Genomic DNA, 19,972 nt, shown 5'->3' with positions numbered 1-19,972 from the left:
GATGGTCTTGATCTCCTGACCTCATGATCCACCTGCCTCGGCCTTCCAAAGTGCTGGGATTACAGGAGTGAGCCACTGTGACTGGCCAGGTATCATGTTTTTTATTGCTGTTGTAAATATGAGTTATTATTCCAATATATTTTCTGACTAGTTTTTGGCAGTTTAGGGAGGATGATTTTTTATTTTATTTTTATTTTTTTATTTTTATTTTTATTTTTTATTTTTTTTTCTTTCTTTTTTTTTTTTAATTATACTTTAAGTTTTAGGGTACATGTGCACATTGTGCAGGTTAGTTACATATGTATACATGTGCCATGCTGGTGCGCTGCACCCACTAACTCGTCATCTAGCATTAGGTATATCTCCCAATGCTATCCCTCCCCCCTCCCCCCTCCCCACCACAGTCCCCAGAGTGTGATATTCCCCTTCCTGTGTCCATGTGATCTCATTGTTCAGTTCCCACCTATGAGTGAGAATATGCGGTGTTTGGTTTTTTGTTCTTATGATAGTTTACTGAGAATGATGGTTTCCAATTTCATCCATGTCCCTACAAAGGATATGAACTCATCATTTTTTATGGCTGCATAGTATTCCATGGTGTATATGTGCCACATTTTCTTAATCCAGTCTATCATTGTTGGACATATGGGTTGGTTCCAAGTCTTTGCTATTGTGAATAATGCCACAATAAACATACGTGTGCATGTGTCTTTATAGCAGCATGATTTATAGTCATTTGGGTATATACCCAGTAATGGGATGGCTGGGTCAAACGGTATTTCTAGTTGTAGATCCCTGAGGAATTGCCACACTGACTTCCACAATGGTTGAAATAGTTTACAGTCCCACCAACAGTGTAAAAGTGTTCCTATTTCTCCACATCCTCTCCAGCACCTGTTGTTTCCTGACTTTTTAATGATTGCCATTCTAACTGGTGTGAGATGATATCTCATAGTGGTTTTGATTTGCATTTCTCTGTTGGCCAGTGATGATGAGCATTTTTTCATGTGTTTTTTGGCTGCATAAATGTCTTTTGAGAAGTGTCTGTTCATGTCCTTCGCCCACTTTTTGATGGGGTTGTTTGTTTTTTTCTTGTAAATTTGTTTGAGTTCACTGTAGATTCTGGATATTAGCCCTTTGTCAGATGAGTAGGTTGTGAAAATTTTCTCCCATGTTGTAGGTTGCCTATTCACTCTGATGGTAGTTTCTTTTGCTGTGCAGAAGCTCTTTAGTTTAATTAGATCCCATTTGTCAATTTTGGCTTTTGTTGCCATTGCTTTTGGTGTTTTGGACATGAAGTCCTTGCCCACGCCTATGTCCTGAATGGTAATGCCTAGGTTTTCTTCTAGGGTTTTTATGGTTTTAGGTCTAACGTTTAAATCTTTAATCCATCTTGAATTGATTTTTGTATAAGGTGTAAGGAAGGGATCCAGTTTCAGCTTTCTACATATGGCTAGCCAGTTTTCCCAGCACCATTTATTAAATAGGGAATCCTTTCCCCATTGCTTGTTTTTCTCAGGTTTGTCAAAGATCAGATAGTTGTAGGTAAGTGGCATTATTTCTGAGGGCTCTGTTCTGTTCCATTGATCTATATTTCTGTTTTGGTACCAGTACCATGCTGTTTTGGTTGCTGTAGCCTTGTAGTATAGTTTGAAGTCAGGTAGTGTGATGCCTCCAGCTTTGTTCTTTTGGCTTAGGATTGACTTGGCGATGCGGGCTCTCTTTTGGTTCCATATGAACTTTAAAGTAGTTTTTTCCAATTCTGTGAAGAAAGTCATTGGTAGCTTGATGGGGATGGCATTGAATCTGATTTTTTTAAATGTATCTTGTACTAGAGATTTTTACTGAAGTTTAAAAAAATTAATTTTAATTGGTTTTCAACTGATTCTGTTGTTATTCTCCTTTTCAAATTAAAATGCAAGACCACAGTAAGCTCCAAATAAGCTTCTATAGCTCTCTCCAACATTATAGCTCAAAAAATCTAATTTTTGCAAAAAGAATAGCTAGGTATAACATACCGCTGTTTATTTTAGATGAAATTTTCTCAGAATTTGACTGTAATATTGGAAATCACAGAGTTAGAATGTTTTTCTTGTATGTCCTTTAGATGCAAGGACTAGGGAAAATGGTGAATGATTCAAAGAGCACAGCTACAAATACATTTGGGACACTATGTGAGTGTGAGAGCATGTGTCTGTGTGTGTAAGACCAGTTGTAAGAAAAAACTGTTGGCTCCTGATAGTTGCCTTTTGATGGGTGTTTGAGGTTGCATTCATTACCCTAGGTAGTTACAAGTTTAGATGAATATCTTCTCAACTGGGATTACACCTTGAAACCCTCAGCCTTTTTCTCGGATCTCTGAGAGCCTGGGGCTTAAGTTTCATTCTTGCTACATGATTATAGGAATTCAATTTTTATTTGGTCTTAAACATCTTTTCTTTCTGCTCTCTGCCCGTATGTTTTCATTAATGCCTTTAAAAAGCCTTCTTTCTTTTCAGGTAACACAAACAATATTTTTATTTTATTTCATTAAAAAGTAGTATGTTTATTTTTAACAAAAATATTTGAACACAAAAATCTCTTAAGTATTACAGTGATTTTAGTTATCTTTGACTCTACTTATATATGGAATTATTCCTAGTCACAGAAGTTATGATGTCATTGCATTCTGTAACAGTGACTGCACCAATACCAGGCAAAGTAAGAAAGGAAGGGGCCTGCAGGAGGGATATTCCCTCATTAAAATGAATGTTGTTAATCAACATCATCAAAGAGCAAACCAAATTAATAGAAATCAAGAGGCAGTCTATATTTGTAGATTAACCTCAACGCTTGCCTAAAGGGGGAATATAATTATCTCTAATGATGTATTCAAAGGTATCTGTCCACAACAAAATGTTTTCTCTCTAGGTCAACTTACAGCACAAAATACAGGCTCTAGACTTTTGTTGTGCTCTTGTGGGCAGGCACCACCTCCCTTCCTGCCACACCAGAATTTCATCAGGGGACTATCCTGCTGGCTGGCAGAAAACATGAATATAGCATTTGGAAACATGAAATTGCTGTTATGCAAAGTACATGTGCACACACACAAATACACACATTTAATGTGGAATGGAAATCTTTGCTGAAAAATGTCATCTTGACATGGGGTGTGTGTGTGTGTGTGTGTGTGTGTGTATGTGATGGTGAAGCTGTACCTTCTAACCTTTTGGGACTTTTATGTAAATGGAGATTATTTATATGTTGTTGGGATGTGGAATATGACTCTCTTGCCAAGCACTCCAGTTGTTTAGCTTATTTCCTGGGTAATATGATCAGAAAAGCAAAGACCATAAAATTTAAGGTGTTAAGCATCTCTTTAGCCCCGAGTGAGGAATCACTTTAAATGAGACAAGAATATGTTCATTTGTATTCCAAGCAAAGATGGAAAAAATCTTATAAATTATTAATCCACCAAGTAGCATGTATTATCCTGAGCTATTATCCTGGGTCAGGCTGCATTTCATGCCTGCTCATTTTCTGTTTGGAAGGAAAGCTGCCATGATGCAGAGGACAGACCACCACCCCTCCCCATTCCCAACCCCAACAAATACCAAGACAATAAATTGTAATGAAAGGATAAAATTATTTAAGTTCTTTCTTATCCATATTCTATTCTACCGTTAAGTTGTACTGAAACAGTGTAGATTTAGCTTTTTCCCCTCAAACCAACACTGAAATAAAAATGTATTTAAGCTGAAAGAAAAAACATCTCATAACAAAGAAAGGAATATATGTGTATATGCATATAAATATATACACACATACATACATACCTATTTTAAAACAGAGAATGTTTTAACACAGAATATATTAACACAACAGCAAGACTTATGACCTTGGGTTTGAAGTATGAAATACTAACACAGAAGTGTAAAAATGGAAAGAAAAACATTTATTCGAATGCTAATATATATATTAAAATACATATTTTTACTTATTAAGTACTGTTGCAAAAATAAATATTTGTCAATTTAAAATGCTTACAGTATAAATTCTCAAAGCTATTAAAATATATTTAATGTCAAATAGGTAATTAATTTTCTTTTTTTATTATACTTTAAGTTTTAGGGTACATGTGCACAACGTGCAGGTTAGTTACATATGTATACATGTGCCATGTTGGTGTGCTGCACCCATTAACTCGTCACTTAACATTAGGTGTATCTCCTAATGCTATCCCTCCCCACTCCCCCACCCTACAACAGGTCCCAATGTGTGATGTTCCCCTTCCTGTGTCCATGTGTTCTCATTGTTCAATTCCCACCTATGAGTGAGAACATGCGATGTTTGGTTTTTTTGTCCTTGCGATAGTTTGCTGAGAATGATGGTTTCCAGCTTCATCCATGTCCCTACAAAGGACATGAACTCATCATTTTTTATAGCTGCATAGTATTCCATGGTGTATATGGGCCACATTTTCTTAATCCAGTCTATCATTGTTGGACATTTGGCTTGGTTCCAAGTCTTTGCTATTGTGAATAGTGCCGCAGTAAACATACATGTGCATGTGTCTTTATAGCAGCATGATTTATAATCTTTGGGTATATACCCAGTAATGGGATTGCTGGGTCAAATGGCATTTCTAGTTCTAGATCCCTGAGGAATCGCCACACTGATTTCCACAATGGTTGAACTAGTTTACAGTCTCACCAACAGTGTAAAAGTGTTCCCATTTCTCCACATCCTCTCCAGCACCTGTTGTTTCCTGACTTTTTAATGATCGCCATTCTAACAGGTGTGAGATGGTATCTCATTGTGGTTTTGATTTGCATTTCTCTGATGGCCAGTGATGATGAGCATTGTTTCATGTGTCTTTTGGCTGCATAAATGTCTTCTTTTGAGAAGTGTCTGTTCATATCCTTCGCCCACTTTTTGATGGGGTTGTTTTTTTCTCATAAGCTCTCAATAAATTAGGTATTGATGGGAAGTATCTCAAAATAATAAGCGCTATCTATGACAAACCCACAGCCAATATCATACTGAATGGGCAAAAACTGGAAGCATTCCCTTTGAAAACTGGCACAAGACAGGGATGCCCTCTCTCACTACTCCTATTCAACATAGTGTTGGAAGTTCTGGCCAGGGCAATCAGGTAGGAGAAAGAAATAAAAGGTGTTCAGTTAGGAAAAGAGGAATTCAAATCATCCGTGTTTGCAGATGACATGATTGTATATTTAGAAAACCCCATTGTCTCAGCCCAAAGTTTCCTTAAGCTGATAGGCAACTTCAGCAAAGTCTCAGGATACAAAATCATGTGCAAAAATCACAAGCATTCTTATACGCCAATAACAGACCAACAGCCAAATCATGAGTGAGCTCCCATTCACCATTGCTTCAAAGAGAATAAAATACCTAGGAATCCAACTTACAAGGGATATGAAGGACCTCTTCAAGGAGAACTACAAACCACTGCTCAATGAAATAAAAGAGGATACAAACAAATGGAAGAACATTCCATGCTCATGGGTAGGAAGAATCAATATCGTGAAAATGGACATACTGCCTAAGGTAATTTATAGATTCAATGCCATCTCCATCAAGCTACGAATGACTTTCTTCACAGAATTGGAAAAAACTACTTTGAAGTTCATATGGAACCAAGAAAGAGCCTGCATTGCCAAGTCAATCCTAAGCCAAAAGAACAAAGCTGGAGGCATCATGCTACCTGACTTCAAACTATACTACAAGGCTACAGTAACCAAAACAGCATGGTACTGGTACCAAAACAGAGATATAGACCAATGGAACAGAACAGAGCCCTCAGAAATAATGCTGCATATCAACAACTATCTGATCTTTGACAAACCTGACAAAAACAAGAAATGGGGAAAGGATTCCCTATTTAATAAATGATGCTGGGAAAACTGGCTAGCCATATGTAGAAAGCTGAAACTGGATCCCTTCCTTACACCTTATACAAAAATTAATTCAAGATGGATGAAAGACTTAAATGTTAGACCTGAAACCATAAAAACCCTAGAAGAAAACCTAGGCAATACCATTCAGGACATAGGCATGGGCAAGGACTTCATGTCTAAAACACCAAAAGCAATGGCAACAAAAGCCAAAATTGACAAATGGGATCTAATTAAACTAAAGAGCTTCTGCACAGCAAAAGAAACTACCATCAGAGTGAACAGGCAACCTACAGAATGGGAGAAAATTTTTGCAATCTACTCATCTGACAAAGGGCTAATATCCAGAATCTACAATGAACTCAAACAAATTTAATTTATTTTCTTCTGCCAACTTCTTCATGGCCGGAAGCAGGAGATCAAAAAATCTTGGAAAGTTTTGTAGGTAAATATGAATATATCTTCCAAACAAAGACACGAAAGTGAGGACGTAAGGTTCTGGGATTATTCTTGGCTAGGATTCTTTAGGTATTTCAGGTATGGAGTTTGTCTACTTCAGGTAGTGTCTGTGTATTTTAAATATAGTTTCTATATTTCAGGTTTAGAGTATTTAGCCAACTAGTGTCTGTAGTTAACACTACAGTTAAAAAAAAGATCTTAATAGTCGAGTGGCTAAAATTCTCTTAAATTCTGTCATATACCAAATTTTCCATAGTGATTGAGTGACTTAGGGCATAGGCTAGTGCTAGCATGCTTAATGATTCAGGCTTTTATTGTTAGAGATTCAGGATGTATTCAGAGTGTGGAGAAGGGTTTCTCTGGGAACATAAATGAAGTGGGAGCCAGAATGAATATTTTCTGCTTCAAATGTCTTCTTGAGTGATCCTGCCACTGACGTTCGTTCTGTGAGCTCTGATGAGGGCAGCTGTTAGAAAAACATGCTTTTGTTATAGTGTGGTTTTCTTAAAAAGAGAATTGTAATAATAATAGCATTTGGCAGTAAAACTCAATGTGCAGTAAAATATCTTAAAATTGCACTGACTAAAGTTCAGTGGGTATCATGGGTTATGACATTCTTCTCTGAGAGAGAAGGCCAGAATTTCAATGGTGCCAGAAATGAAGACCTACTGAAGTGTTAGGTCATGGGAATGGCCTGGTCCACAGTAGGAAGGGGAACCCCCTGATGGCCAAAAGGGCCTTTGATGTTTTGCCTCCTCCAGGCTCTGCCTCACCTCTACTTCTGATCTTAAACTGAGTAACCTTCTAAGTAACCTAATTGGTGGTCCAGCACACTTCTCCTGCTGTTTAGTCCCAATTCTAATGAAAAAGTCTGGATAATTAAGCTCTTTCTTAGTTGCCTCAAGCCTGGCTTCTCTGACAGCTTTGGTCAGCAAGCCAGCTGACCCTGCAGAGCCCTGTACCATCATTCCCTTAGCTCACTGGGGCAGGTTTTCAGCATCCTGAGTCAGGTTTCCTCATTGGGTGATTTCATTAGCCCCTGTCTGGTGCCAAGCAAACAGTTCTCTTAACACTCGACATGCCCAAATTATTAAAGACCATAAATTACAGCCCATAGCGGTCTTACACTTGACTGCCTCTTCCCCTTACTTTGTTCACCCCCTTTGACCCCATTTGAACTGCAGTTCTTCACACTACATTCTTAACAAGGTTATTTACTCTGCATGCCCAATGAGATTGTGCCTTATGTAATAAGGTCTCAGCTCTGAGGTATGTCCAAGAGGGCAGACTTTTCAGCTGCTAAAAGAATTAACATTTTAGCTGAAGATGACCCTTTATTGCTAGATGTGCTTTCATAGCCCAAGTCTGTGACCATTTAAGAATGTCACAGTAACATATGGAGATTTTTACATCTTCACATAGATCAGTTTTGCAGGTCAGAGTAACCGAGGGTGAGTAACAATCTATGCCAGCTGTGTAGTTAAGAATGCCAATTTATTTTTAAAATGGCTGTGTGCAGTCAACTTGATTATTTACGAAAATGGGAGAAAGGAGTGACTATGATAATCAAAGTTCACTTGCAATTTCAAACCTCATTTAAACAAGCTGTTTAACCTGCTCTCTGTCTGCTAGTGGGAAGGAGAAAAAGCAAATGAGTCAGACAGTGGACCCACTAGATACTCAGGATATTGAGATGCTTGGGTGTGAGAGAAAATGTTTCTTAGTTTTATAAATGTTTACTGAGTTGTTTACACTGATTTGATAAGTATATCTGGGACTTGGTGCAGGTAGGTGTTTCAAAAATTTGAATTTACTTCACCCTCAATGGTTCCTGCCTTATTTATATATGTATGCTGGATGCATTTATTCACATTGATAGTCCCTGCATCCCAAATTCTCAGATGCTGCCAGACATTCTCTCTGTCACAGCCCCTTGTTCCCCAACACACTCCACTTTAGGTTCTGTGCACAAAGGTGTCACTCTTACAACCCTAAACACTACCCTTCTGTCCTCTTCTTGTCTCCTTTTGTCCCCATGTTTTTCACTTATTATTTCTATGTAGTAGAGGGCTTGGCCCAATGAATAGCATTGAGAAAGGGGGATGACAAATGGCAATAAGAAAATAAAAGCCTTAAAATTTGATGAAGCTGAAGAATTTTTATCTTCAAAAGATACTACTTAAATGTAGATCAAGTAGTAGTTTTATGTTGCTCTACTTTTGGTGCCACTTGGGGATATAATGATGATTTCAGGATAAAGGGGGTGTAGAAAAATCAAATAGGGCAGATACAGAACAATGTCAAACACAGCCTAAGAAAACAGTGATTTCACAATATTGCATCCTCCACTGGGCATGAAACTCTAGTATTCTGCTATGGAGGTTTCATTTAAAATGGAAGAAAAACACAGATCCTTGAGCACTCTGAGCTTTCACTTGCCACTTTAACGCTGAAGCAAAATTATAGAATTGAAGCATTGCTAAGAGGAGGGAAGGCCAGGCAGGGCTGGTGGAAGGCAGAAAGGAAGACCTTATCTCAGTGCCGCTGTAGGGAAGGGACTGTATTGGAGCGGCTGCAGGTTCCCTGGGATTCTGTTTCCACTTATTCTCCCTAGTAAGTGGGTGTTCATGCTAAAATAAGACAATTGTGGTTTCCCTAATTTCTATGGAAAATTACTTAATGGATAGAAATTGAAATTGTCTTAAATATTTGGCTTCTGCTGCTATTTATCTATACTAGAACCTGGAATAATATGGTATATAAATTAACCCTAAAAGACAGCATTTTAATTTCCACAGGTTGCCATTGTGCAGTGCACAGAGAGCGCTCCCTGCCACCATGAGTCCTGTCATCTTGGAAAGCAAGATGTTATAGATGCAAGATCATAAATCTTAGAGTCCTGGATTTATCTTTCTACTCTATTGCTTACTACCTTGCTTGTGCTCAAGGTAGCTCCCTTACCTCTCTGGATCTCAGTTTTCACTGAGATTCTGCAAATTTGGATAATAACCAAAGCATAGGATTGTTTTGCTGTAATTATGCATGTTAAAGCACTTGGTCTTTGCTAGGGTATATGGCGTATATATGTGCCCAATATATGTTTTGCCTTTTTCCTTTCTTTACTTTTCTTGAATAAGTAGGAAAAACACAAGTAGAAAAAAAACAGCTTTCTAAGCCATTTCAATTTCTCACAAAGTAACCTTGATCAGTGTTTTCAGGCTTTCCTTAAATCTTACCTATGAGCCAAATATAAAACAGATAAAAGTGGAGCTTGAGTAGGAGCTTGGGGCTTCCACTCTTCAATTTCCCAAGCCTCATTCTTCTTGTGTCCTGAGGGAATGGAACTCCCAATTCCAAGTAAATAGTGACCTCTGGAGCTGTGCAATGGGATATATGCCATGGCATCTCCATGGGTTATGACATCTCTGTGCCTTCAGTAAATTATTAGAATTACCTTTTCCTCCTAATTTACTGATTTATCTGAGCTATTTTAATGATATCATATACTGGATTCACAAAGACTATATCAGAATTCTGCACCATGCATTCTCACCAAACCAAGGGGAGAGAAGCACATGCTTAAGGGATTCTGAAGCACAAAGTGTTTGGACCTGAGATATGCACAAAATTTCCTTGAGGCATTTTGTTTTGAGAAAGGATATTCCATTTTTAAGCAACATGATCCAGCTATCTGCACATTTTCCAAGGATTATTACTTGTCCTTGGGTGTACTCTGATGCCTGGTGTCAAGATCAACTAGAATATTTACTGAACTCCCTGGCATATAGTGCATTTCCTCCTGATAATTTATAAACATTAGGTTTTAGTAGAAAGTTACCAAAAAAGTTTCTTGAATAACTGAGCTCCCTTATTCGTGCTCACTGATGCTTAACTGGATGGAGCATTGGCACCCAGAATATTAAATCCTTTTCATACAATTAGGTTATGTGCTTATGCATACTAACAAGTATGTGAGTGTGGGATGTTTATCTTCTTCCTGAAGATTATAAATTCTTTTGGCAGGTACTGTCTCTTTCTATTTCACTGTGTAATATGTGCCCAGAGGCAATTGCGCATCCTCCAAACAGAAATCGATGAAGTTAGAGAATGTCCTGAAATGTATGTCTCAAATATGTTGCATTTTCCCTCACTAGTACGTGCATCAACCACTTGGTGGCTATCCTCCTGCATCTGTTATATTTATTACATTAGTTTTCAAAATAGATTCTTTATTTCATAATCATTTAAATAAGAGAAATTAAAATTGGTAAAGTATAGAATGCCATCCTAATTTTTGATTTGGGACAAATACTTAAATGACTAATTCAAGAACTGAATTTTAAACCTAAATTGCAGTTGAGAATATTTTGAGATTTGGGAAATGTCATTATGCTATCATTGTATTTGTTTTCTTTTGCCCATCTTGTACCTACCAGCTGAAGTAAACGTCTTGAGGTACAGGGACAGTAGTACTGTTGCTGTTTCCAATCCAGTCCATTTTGGCATTGAATGAGATGTAATATCATTGGAGTCTGATTGCTGAATCGGAGAGAATTGAACCTATTTTTGTTCTCAGGAAGGGAGAAATTTGAAGGTTACACTGAGATAAGGAGTAACAGGAGGAGGAAGAATAAGAAATTTTTGTTTCTGGATTTTCCAAATCCAGTGGCCCGTATAACTACACCAACTGTTTTCAGGTGGTCAGTCCCACATTGTGGATGTATGTCGCCATCCACCAGAATAATTCTATTATTTTTTTGTCATCTTTATAACCAAGTATGGAAGTACTGGCATGCTTTGCCCTCTCCTGGCTTGATTATTACATTAATCAAGATGTAATAATTGTCTGATAGGCATCCAAGGTTGGGCTCCCATAGTTGTGGTAGGGGTTGTGTTCTTACTACTTCCAGCACATCAGTTTGGCATATCAGTTATCTGCTTCCTCTACCCTGCTAACCACAGTACACTGTAGTCCTTATATGTGAAACCAAGAGAAATGACTTGAAATGAAAATGAATATTAGTAACCTATCGCATGGGTGGCCATGGGCTGTAGTTCATTCTGAATAGTGCTAGTTAAGACTCTGAACACATGTCTGAGAAACTTCAGATAACTGGTTTTATCACACACAATCATCCATGAGAAACTGCACCCCAGAAAGCTTCCATGTGTGTTGTTTACATTTTTATAGGTACATAAGCATTATAGTCTAAATAGTTCACTTAAGGTCACCCTACTAGTATTTAATAATAAATTAAGTTTAATCAAGAAAGGAACCAGATTGCTCTTAGGTGTATGCAATTCTATAATATTTTTCTGTAAGAGTAGAACAATGATACTGAATCTTGGCTATATTTTAGAATCACTTGGGAGCCAAGTGATTGTTTAAAAAGTAGTGCCTGATCCTACCCCACAAATATTTTATAATTCATGCTGGGATGTGACTTGGGATTTTTGAAAGCTTCTCATGTGATTCTAATGTGGTAACCAAGGTTGAGAATGCTTGCTCTGAAGTACAGATTCTTCTTTAAACACCATTTGATTTTATCATTTAATTGAATCATAATTTGTGAGCATTATATTTGTTGACTGATAACTTGTTTTATCTGTCCCTCTCAGAAGAATGTAGGCTCTGTCAAGGCACAAACCATTTCTATCTTATTCGCTTTTGTATCCTTGGAGCCTGGTATAGTGCTGGATAAATGAAAATAAGTAATATTGTTTGTCTTTGAAAACAGTTCATTACCAAGGAGAAGTACAGGCTTCAGTTTTTCTAGGCAGCATTTAGCACTTTTACTGGAATAGTAATTTACTTAAAATGTGAGGGTGATAGCAATTTCTGCGGATAAGTGACCACATAAGAGAGTCAAGTGGAGGAGGAGATGGGGAGGAAGAGAAACAACAAGTCAGTGGCATGGAGCTGTGCTCCTGAGAGGAGCGTTCTTTACATGAGGAATTTTCAGAATGATAAGTTGGCTTTTCTTTGGCTGAAAATGACATTTTAAACTTCAATCTAATTTTTTATTCAAACTTAAAGTCGGTGTAAATGAGGAACCTTGATGGACAGTACAGGATGAAGGAAGACAATCTTAGTGGGACCTTGGTTTACCCAACATTTCAGGAAAAGAACCGGCTTTCACAACGAGTAAGCTGGCCTGGGCTGGGCTGGGCAGGGCTGTGCAGGGGGTTGTCAGAAGCAAGGCTCTCTCATGTCTACTTTAATTTTACACTAGGTGATTAATACAACCAAAAGTCACCTTTAACCTGGAGAATAATTCAGCCCGCAACAGCTCATCAATCTGCTGTTGCTGTGCAGCAGCAAAAATTTAATACATAATAAATAATTTTTCACTGGCTCACAAGGAATAAAGATTTCTTTGTAAAAATATTTCTCATTTTAAGGTTAACTATCATCACACACCATTAATGCTTAATCATACACCTAATTTGAAATCCAAATACTGAAGATTTAAACTGAAATTTTACCCACAACGTGAAATGATTAATTTGGTAAGTTGTGATCTTTGCATGTGGTTCCACTACTTACAAAGATAGGATGTGGAGGAGGAGTTGTAAGAAAGCTGAGTGGGAACACATTGAGTCAGGGTATGTGTTTATATAATGCATTCCACAGACTACTTTAAGTTTTACATGACAGACGTTTTAATAATACTTAGTATACACCAGGCGTTGTTATTAGCAAATAACAAATATTAACTCTTTAAATCATTATATCCATCTATGAAGTAGATACTATTGTTATCATTCCTAGTGTGCCGACAAGAAACAAAGGCACACAAGAGATTATAACCTCTGCCTGCGTTAGTCTGTGCTGAAGATCACAAAGTGTATTAGTGATACAAGCAGGAACCCAACCTGAATTGTCCAAATTAGAGTCTGTGTACTTAATCCATAAGCTAAATTACCTCTCTAGGAAAAAACCTTCCACCTCTATGTGCTCTCTTCTTAAACCTGAGGCAGGAGGCCATTCTCACCACTTCAGTTAAAGCTGTTTCATGTCCAGGAGGAAGATGACTTTTGTAAGATCGTTGACCAGTGGCAAGGGGCACCGTAAGTGCATTTTGAAGGAGTGGCTGTTCTGATCGTTGGACCTGCACTTACCTGAGCAGTCCCAAGAGAGGTGAAGACCAGAAAGGCCAAGTTAAACATTTTGTTTGCATCTGTATTAAAAGAGAAAGAAAACATGTGTGAACTTTCTCATGGATACAGAAGTAATGGCCTCTAGTAAGCGGGCTGAAGTGTGGTGAGTTGGAGACTCACTTTTCCTCACATGTCTTCTGTGCTACACAGGTGTTTTCAATACTGTGCAACTGTTAGTTTCATAATATTTTCTACAAAAAGAAATATCATTCGCCTGTAATCCCCAGCACTTTGGGAGGCCGAGGTGGGCCGATCACGAGGTCAAGAGATCAAGACCATCCTGGCCAACATGGTGAGACCCCATCTCTACTAAAAATACAAAAATTAGCTGGGTGTGGTGGCAGGCACCTGTAGTCCCAGCTACTTGGGAGGCTGAGGCATGAGAATCGCTTGAACCTGAGAGGTGGAGGTTGCAGCGAGCCAAGATCCTGCCACTCCACTCCAGCCTGGCGACAGAGCAAGACTCCGTCTCAACAACAACAAGAAAAATATTCTGTGTGTATACCAATTAGTATAAGCCCGAACTCAGGGAGGTCTTTGCTGTAGAAATTCATGTAGAAATTACAAGTATCTGAGCAAAGGTAGATCAGGACAAGGGAAGCTGAGTTTGGGGGCTCTTAGGGAAAAATAACCCTTAGGAACTGGTGACTTGTGAGTTCTACCTCGTTAAGCTAGGTACCCAGTGATGGGAAGGGGAAGCATATCTGACAGGTTTCTACCATGGCCATGAGAGCTAATGATAACAGAGCAGATGGAGGTTGAGGAGATTTGGGAGGAAAGGGCACATGAAGTTTAGGTTATGTTGCATTGGTGTGGCCTGTTGAGCATCTAAAATAGGAGGAGAACCCAGATGCATGATCCTAATGCCTGCTGTGGCATTGATGCTTGATGCAGATATGCTTGATGGGACTCTGAATCCTTGGAAGGGCCTTATTTTGACGACTTGCCAGTTGAAAATGTCAGTAGGGGCTAGTGCACATGTATCTAGGCTGATATTTTTGCATTATAGACATGTCTTTAAATCTAATAGCAGAATTAGGTGCCATGAGTTAAAATACATATGATTAAGTCTGGACGTGGTGACTCAGGCCTGTAATCCCAGCACTTTGGGAGGCCGAGGCTGGTGGATCACTTGAGGTCAGGAGTCCGAGACCAGCCTGGCCAACATAGTGAAACCCCATCTCTACTAAAAATACAAAAAATTAGCTGGGAGTGGTGGTGGGCGCCTGTAATCCTAGCTACTCGGGAGGCTGAGGCAGGAAAATTGCTTGAACCTGGGAGGTGGAGGTTGCAGTTAGCTGAGATCATGCCACTGCACTCCAGCCTGGGCAACAGAGTGAGACTCTGTCTCAAAAAAAACCAAAAACCAAAAACCAAAAACCAAAAAAAAAAACCCAAAACCCAGAAACATACAATTAAGTGTTTTTTAGAGCTGTGGTTAATCAGATCATGATAGTCAAATGAATAAATTTTAAACCCTTATTAATGTTTTTAATGTTAAGCATTTACAGTTAAAATCAATATTTTTCTCAAAGTAATGACTCTAGATATTGGATTATATCATTTAGGCATGAAACTTTCTGATAAATATGCACTGGGAAATGATTTCACGTCTAACTTTTCTTTCAGGGAAAGTGGAAAAGTTAAAGGGTTTGGACAAAACCACATATAACAATGTATTTTGTGCAAAAATATTTTTTAAATAATAAATGTGCATTTAAAACATTGTGAAAATTTGGTTTCTGTAACACTGTATGAATTCTAAGAAGGCAATAAAAAGTATTGTTAATCAACTGTTGAATTAATGTTTATTATAACCAGAAATTTTTATTTAGAATTGTCAAAATTATTATAAAGTAGAATTGCATATTTTATATGCTGCAATACTTTGGGGCCCCTCATCATTAATGTGTGGACTAATAGGAACATAGTTTTAATATAAGCTTAACTCCATTCTTTGCTTCACTGAGGGTCTAAAGTACAAGTTCTTTTTGCTTTCAAGGAAAGGAGGATTTAGAAAGTTTGTTTAGTGTGATAATTAAGGGCATGAGCCCTGGAGATAAACCACACAGGTTCAAATCCCCTCTCTAGCACTGATTAGCTGTGTGGCTTTGGGAAAATTATTTTTTCTGTGCTACAATTTTATAATCTATAAAAGGGGAATAAAATTATACCTACCTCTGATAGATGTGGGTATTAAGTTAGTTAATACATATAAAGCAACTAAACCAATGTATGAATATACTAAATATTTAATTAACATCAGATATTATTAGTTTTTGATTGGCTCTAGATCTGGTAGTAATCAAGGCCTTGCACTATCAAGGCCTATTATAAAAGACTACAGAGAAAGAATAATAACCGCTCGCTTGTTGAGTGCTTACTGTGTATCAGACACTTTTCAAGGCACCTTTTATGTACTAAAGAAAAGGGAATTTATAGGCATAGAAAAATTGTTTTTGATAAACATAGAGAAGAAATTTTCCCTGTGTCTGAAAGATCCTCTAAATTGGCGAGAGAGACCATGGGTCCTAGGAAAAGAATGGGCTTGGGTCATGCTTCCTAACAGCACAGCCCCGAGAGAAAGTTGGGGGTTGGTGCTTCTGGGCCAATGGGATCATAGGCACTTTTGTAAAGAAAAATTCCTGATGAGAAGATTTCTATCATGGAAACAAAGGTCCATCAAGAATAGACTATGAAGAGTAGTGTCATTGTTTCAGCATCCTGAATCTTTGTGGTTCTTGTATTGACCTGCAATATTGGTCAGCTGTCACCAGAGGGTGCCCTGTCCACATCTGCCCAAAAAGACTAGATTAACTCTCCTTCCTATGGACATACAGGAAATATTTTATTAATGGCAGCTAGAGTAGTCTCCTTCCACCAGGGGATATACCTGTCCAGTACAGTGACTGACTTACTCCATGTGAACGTCCATCCTCATATCACAACACTCCAGCATATCTGCAAGACCAGAGATGGTGGCGGGGCGCCGATCAATCAGTTGATGGGACGGTGTTATCGTGGAGCTGAATTGAACCCTCTTAAAACCCCCTGTGCTGTGGCAGCAATAAATGATCCCTACATTGCATTAATATTCAGTGTATATTTGGGCTTATTTTAGAGACTTAATAAAAGTATAGTGGCTGGACATGGTGGCTCATGCCTGTAACCCCAGCACTTGGGATTAGGAGGCAGGAGGGAGGAGGACTGCTTGAACCCAGGAGTTTGAGACCAGCCTGGGCAACACAAGGAGACCTCATCTCTATGAAAAAAGTATGTCCTATAGCAAGATAGAAGAGGTAGATTCTATACATTCCGTACTTAGATTTCCCCAAATCTGTGTGAGCCTGTGTGAACCGAGGCAAGTCATTTAATGTTACCCGTTTCCATCATCTGAAGAATCAAGGGGTTGGGTTACAAGATGATAAAATTTCTAATAGTTTCTCTAAGATTTGGAACTTAAATGGATGATTGTGAATGCCTATAGAAGATCATGGTAAAATCTTTGAAGCGAGCTGGTAATGTAGTACTAGTATTTGCAGATTGACAGGCATGAGTGCTGATAAAAGGAGAGAGAGGTTATTGGAGCAGGCTTTGATGATGGATGTGACTAGTTGATTAAGGGAAGAAAAACAATAGGCTGGAGAATGGAAACAAGATGATGACTGCTGGAGTAAGTAATTAAGATTCTTATCCTCTGGTGACATTAGGCAGGGTTCTGGAAATCTTCATGCCTTGGGTGGATTTGCAGACTGATTTTTTTGTGGGCTAAACTCAATAATTTATTGTTCTTTTTTGTTCTCCTTACATTATTTGCGCTCCTTAACCCTGAGAACTTAAAGAAGAATGGAAAGCTATGCATTAAAGATAGAAATAGTGGCAGGAATATTTTCTTAGCTTCTTGGTTTCTTGTACTTGGCTCCAGGATGCAGACTTTCACAAATTCAGGCACACTTTCTTTAGGGAGGAATGTGGCTTAGAGTTAAAAGATGTTAACACTCCTTGGGGACTATTCTTATAGCTGCCTGAGTGGCAGGGTACTGTGACCTTGAAGAGAACCAAGGAGAAAGAACAGGTTTCAGGAGATAGGTATCATGCCAGCTGTAGCAATTGTGACCCATCCAGCTTCTGTGCATCAGAGTTGAACCATCTTTTCACTGGTTTCTCTCCTTGAAAACATTAAAAGTGAGTATTTATCTCTCGTTGGCTTATTTATTCCTCAGACTCAAAATGGTGAATGCATTGAATTACTTTCTCTGACATAAAGTTTTTAGACACTTAGAAACTCTTTCTTTGTTATTTTTTTGGTTTCAGTATATCAGTAGAGAGTTATGTTTTCATATATAATACTAACTTTTTAGATTTTTAACATTGTTATGGTAGTTTTAGTTTTCTTTCTTTTTAACAAAAGGGGGAGATAAATCTGTGGATGAATGTTTCCTTACCTAGGCTGAAATCTCTTAGATATTTTCTTTTCTGTAAACTTCTGAGGCACACGGTTTCAAACTTTCTCACTTTCAGAAACTTAGTGCCCTTAGTGATTCAGTATATTTTTCACAGTCACGCCTAGGCCAAAAGAAAAACCTAACAATTGTGTTTATTAAGTACATAGGTCCAAACAATTTAAGTATTTATACCTAACAACTTAACAGCTTTATGAAAAAATAATATACATAAGTTACCTGTGAGATTACTGTAGCATCCCAGAACACCTTGGCAAACAGTTTGGGAACCATGACTCTCAGAATAGATAACCGCAGATGGAATTTAAAGAAATTCCCACTGCAGTAGAGAGTTAGGTGGACAACTAACAACTTCTATATGGCCTGTCATTATCCAGATGGTGGGAAGCTGAGACATTACCATCTGGGCAACTAGAAAGGCAGGTGTGGTAGTAGCAGGGGGAAAGATGATGGCCTTCTTGGGAAAAAGCTGAGAGAAAATCCTTGGCTAATTCTAACTCAAGGAATGCAATGAAGGTCCTTGGAAGACAGAGTCAAGTTTGTTCCAGTGTCCCACCTCAGTGATTGCTGGTGAGGTGAATGGATTTTATACACGTAAAGTGCCCAGATAGTCTCAAGTCTCAGTCTTTATGCAGTCTCATAATGTAATGTTTGATATATGCATTATATAAATTTTGCTGCTACTTAAATTCATTGATGAAACTCTGTGGAGTGTGAGTCCTACCTCTGCATTTCATATAACACCAAGAGTGCAAGAACTGGGGCAATATGCTATCTATCAGTGTTCCTTATGGAATTTGGGTGTTACATCTTTTTTTTTTTTTTTTCTTGAGATGGAGTCTCGCTCTGTTGCCCAGGCTGGAGTGCAGTGGCACGATCTGGACTCACTGCAAGCTCCGCCTTCCGGGTTCACGACATTCTCCTGCCTCAGCCTCCCGAGTAGCTGCAACTATAGGCGCCCGCCACCACGCCCGGCTAGTTTTTTGTATTTTTAGTAGAGATGGGGTTTCACCATGTTAGCCAGGATGGTCTCGATCTCCTGACCTCGTGATCCACCCGCCTCGGCCTCCCAAAGTGCTGGGATTACAGGCGTGAGCCACTGCGCCCAGCCCGGGTGTTACATCTTAATAATACTTGCTATTATAACATTTCCCAGAGTGTGTTCCATGGGAATTAATTGATGCTACTTGAAAATAATGTTCTGCAATTAGATGTGTTTGATGAATGCTGGGTTAAAACAAATTATGCTGGGCTTCACAGAGCCTTTAATATGTTAGTCTACATTGTGAAGCTTCGGGAGGAGAGATAATAGCATAATTTATTCCCTAAGCTTCATTGATCAAGGCAACTTTTTATATTGAATGAAACATCTTATAGATTCATGTTTCATAGAATATACTTGGGGTGAGTAGTTCCAAAGGATCTTTTTAACCTATTTCTTTTGAATTATTTGAATAGATATTTACTGATCAGGGCTCTGATTTATCTGATATTGTCTTCCACGTTGGGATTACAAATTGAACCCTAACGTTATTTTTATGAGAAAGGACAATGTATTTTAAATCAGTTCTTTTGCACACTAGTTTTCTTCAGTGCACCATGGTTTAGGTGTGAATCATCTGTATAGTGTGATTGCGTTTCCAACATTCTAATGCTGAATTATGTATATAACACAATTCATAATTTACTGACAATTTCCTTGCAGATGAGTGCTTCTAGTCATCAGAATATAACAATGCACATTTATTTCCAGTTATCCACAAAGTCTTCAAGCCTAATAATACATGTTTTTTAAACATGTATTATTTAAAGGGGTAACCTTTTAAATTCCTAAGTATATGCTGTATCACATAAGTTTGGTCCCCCCATTAAAAACATAACAAACCCTCTTGCCTTTCTAGGTTTTGGATAAGTTGGCAAACAACCAGAGAAAATGTGGATACCAAAATATCACAAAATATAAAGTCTGTTATTGAAATGGTCAGGTTA

The 19,972-nt window shown here is 38.2% G+C and overlaps 1 long non-coding RNA gene across 1 annotated transcript in view; it reads right to left on the bottom strand.

The window, feature by feature from the left end:
• The window catches only part of LOC134810023 (uncharacterized), a 33,425-nt gene that overhangs the window by 1,833 nt on the left and 11,620 nt on the right, over nucleotides 1–19,972 (bottom strand). Inside the window, exons 2-4 of the long non-coding RNA XR_010157091.1 lie at nucleotides 17,966–18,104; nucleotides 16,414–16,481; nucleotides 13,482–13,540 (exon numbers count right to left, since the gene is read on the bottom strand). This is a non-coding gene — a long non-coding RNA (uncharacterized LOC134810023). The remainder of the gene's footprint in view (nucleotides 1–13,481; nucleotides 13,541–16,413; nucleotides 16,482–17,965; nucleotides 18,105–19,972) is intronic.

The sequence above is a fragment of the Pan troglodytes genome, chromosome 4 (assembly GCF_028858775.2).
Source record: "Pan troglodytes isolate AG18354 chromosome 4, NHGRI_mPanTro3-v2.0_pri, whole genome shotgun sequence".
Taxonomy (NCBI): Eukaryota; Metazoa; Chordata; class Mammalia; order Primates; family Hominidae; genus Pan; species Pan troglodytes.
The sequence above is the reverse complement of the archived record's forward strand: the minus strand, read 5'-3'. Positions and strand labels throughout refer to the sequence as shown.